The following is a 3,502-nucleotide window of genomic DNA, read 5'->3' as shown; positions in this document are numbered from 1 at the left end:
GTTTAACAAATTCCCTTAGTTTCTGCTTATCTAGAAATCTCCTAATTTCACCATCATATTTGAGGGACAATTTTGCTGAGTATATAATTATTGGTTGAAAATTTTTCTCTTTTGGAGTTTTATATATACCATCCCATTGCCTTCTGCTTGCATGGTTTCTGCTGAGAAATCACAGCTTATTCTTACAGGTTGTCCTTTGTAAGTAACTTTTTGTTTTCCCCATGCTGCTTTCAGGATTCTTTCTTAGTCTTTGGTATTGATGTGTTTGATGATGATATGTCTTGGTGATTTTCTTTTGAGGTTTATCCTGTTTGGAGTTCATTCAGCTTCCTGAATGGATATATTCTCATCTTTCATCATATCAGAGAAGTTCTCCTCCAATAATTCTTGGACAATTTTCTCAGTGGTTTTATTTTTTTCTTCTTGTTCTGAAATTCCAGTGACACATAGGTTATTCCTTTTGATGGTATCCCATATGAACCTTAAGCTTTCTTCATTTTTTCTTTTTTTAATCGTTTTTCTGAATGATCCATTTCCAAAGAAGTATTCAGGTATTTGTCTTCAATCTCATTAATTCTGTCTTCCATTGAATCAATTCTACTTCTTTGCCCTTTTAATGTGTTATGTATTTCTGACAATTTAGTATTAATCTGCTGGAATTCTATCTGTATATTTAGAATCCTCTCTAACTTTTCATTTATTTTGTCATTTTGTTCTTGTATTTTCTTCCAAAATTCTTCTAGTGTTTTGTCTGTGTTTTCTTTGGTCTATCTCTCAATTCTTTGAAGATATCTAAATATAATTTTTTTGAATTCCTTATCAGAGAGTTCCAATCCTGCTTCTTCCTCAGGGATGTTTTCTGGGTCTGTATCCTGATCCTTTCTTTCTACCACTTTATTTTGTTTCTTTGTGTGGACTCTGATGATCTGTTGTCTCCGAGACGTTGTGATGTTGTTGTATTTAGATCTCTGTTAACTATTTGTGAAGAGTAACCAAGGATGAGTCAGGGTCTTCTTGATGATTGTTTATCTTTGTCCTATTGGTGGAGAAGGGAGTGGTGAGTCTCAGTAAGTGAAGCTGCAGGAGTTGTGGGTGTATTTGTGTCATATGGGGACTGTTGCTGTCTCTCACTCAGTTAGACAAAAATAATAAATGAATAACAAAAAAGTGAAAGCAAATGGAAAAAATCACACAGTGTAATCACATAGAAGCAGTAACCAAAAGAGGAAAAAAGGGGAAAAAAAAATCCACAATATCTGGAGAGAGGGCAATAAGGGAAAAAAGTAGAGAAGAAGAATAATGAAGAAAAAATGAAAAAATGAAAAAAAGAAAAGAAAAACAAGTAATGGGATTAACCATGAGGGAAAAAAAAAAAAAAAAGAAAGAAAGAAAGAAAGAAAAATTGGAACCAGGAACAGAGAAAAGAAAAAAAGCTGAAAACTAGAACCTGGGAGGGGAAGAATAAAGAATAACAGTAAAAAGGACAAAGTATTAGTAATAATAATAGTTTTAAAACTGACCAAACAAACTTAAAAACAAAAAGAAAGAAAAAAAAATGGGGCAGTGCAGAGCAGGGCACTCAGGCTCTGTCCAAGCACAGAGACTGAGATGGAATTCCTGCTGGCCTAGAATGTAGGTGGTAGTGATGGATAGCCACAATTCCATTCACGAAGAGGGTGTGGGATATAAGAATAATAAGGGGAATGTCCTACCATTCCAGTTGCCCGCATCCAGAATATCCTTGCAGTTCCCAGCAAGCAGAGGCTGTTCTGAAGTCCCTGGAATCTGGGAGAGCACTGTTGCTTTAAATATTCAAAATGGTCAAACCACTTGTAAACATTCAAAATGGCTGCGCCTTTCAGACAGGCAAAAATCCATGGCTCAGCTCGCCTTCTTCTTCCATGCTTCCCCACCAGAGCAGTCTTTCTTGCAGTCCCTGGCTAACAGGGCTGATCTTTAGATTAATTCTTAGGTCCTCCCACCACTGGGCAATATACCATCTGTCTGTGTGGTCAAAATCACTGTCACACCGCAGCTCCATATGTCCCCTGTTTTTGGTGTTTTCATGCAAATTCCTCTGCTAGTTGGAGTTTGGTCCACTTCTCTATCCTTCCCTTCATGGCTCAGGGGTCCAGGATTATCTTCTGTATCTGTGTTAATTGGTTCCTCTTTTTTTGTTGTTGAAGAGGGTCTGTGCAGTCTTTTTGCCTATTTCGCCATCTTACCAGAACCCCGAGTCTTTTAAATAGTACCAATAATTTTCTCTCTGAGTCTCTTGTTTTTTCTATGTATAGTATTATATCTTCTGAAAATTTCGATAGATTTTTATTCTCCTTTGCCAATTTGGATGACTTTGTTTCCCCCCCCCCCTCCTTTTTTGCTTTATTTACTTGGCTAAGACTCCCAATAGAATGGTGAATAGAAGTGGTGATAGAGGGCATCCTTTTCTGGTTCCATTGTCAATGGGGAATATATGCAGTCTCTTTCTGTAGAGCATATTGTTTGCTGTTGGTTTTGAGTATATGCCCTTTATTATGTTGAGGAGTGTCCCTTCTGTTCCTATTTTGCTGAGACTTTTTATCAGGAATGGGAGTTGGATTTTATCAAATACCTTTTCTGCATTGATTGATGTGATAATGTATTCTTTTCCTTTGTTTTATTTTTGTAGAGTATTACATTGATTGTTTCCCTAATATTACACCATCCTTGAATACTTTGTATGAATCCTTCTTGGTCAGTGTGTATTATTATTATTTTTTTAATATAGTGTTGGTTTCTATTGGCCTGGACTTTGTTAAAGATTTTTAAATCTACATTCATGCAGTTTTCCTTTTCAGTGGTTCCTTTTCCCAGTTTTGGTATTAGGGCTATGCTTGGTTCGTAAAGTGAATTTAACAGTATTCCAAACCTTCTTCTATATTCTGGAATAGTTTGAGTAGGATTGGTGACAACTCTTTGAATGTTTATTTGATTCTCTAGTGAAGCCTTCTGGGCCAGATATTTAATTTTTTTTTTCTGTTTTTTTTTTTTTTTTCTTTATGGCCTGCTCATTTTCTTCTTTTGTTATGATTCTGTTCAAGTTTTCTACTTCAGCCTGTGTTAGTTTAGATAATTAGTGTGTTTCTAGAAATGCATCCATTTCTTCTAGGCTTTCAAATTTGTTGGGGTGTAGTTCCTCTTAGAATCTTGATATTTTCCTTTTAGTTTCAATTGTTGTCTGTTAGGATATCACCTATTTCTTTTCTTATTTATGTTATTTGCATCCTCTCCTTTTCATTTGTAAAATACGCCATAGTTTGTAGATTTTACTAATCTTTTCATAGAACCAACTTCTAGTCTTTTTGATCTTTTATTGTTTTTCTGTATTCTGTTTCATTTATTTCTACTTAAATCTTAATTATTTCTTTTCTTCTAGTCACAGTAGGCTGTTTTTGTTTCTCTTTTTCTAATTGTTGGAGACTTATTACTATAAATTGCTCAGTGCTTTTTTTTTTTTTTTTCC

Source organism: Orycteropus afer, unplaced genomic scaffold, assembly GCF_000298275.1.
Source record: "Orycteropus afer afer isolate SDZICR_OR568_19922 unplaced genomic scaffold, OryAfe1.0 scaffold00178, whole genome shotgun sequence".
Lineage (NCBI taxonomy): Eukaryota > Metazoa > Chordata > Mammalia > Tubulidentata > Orycteropodidae > Orycteropus > Orycteropus afer.
The sequence above is the reverse complement of the archived record's forward strand: the minus strand, read 5'-3'. Positions refer to the sequence as shown.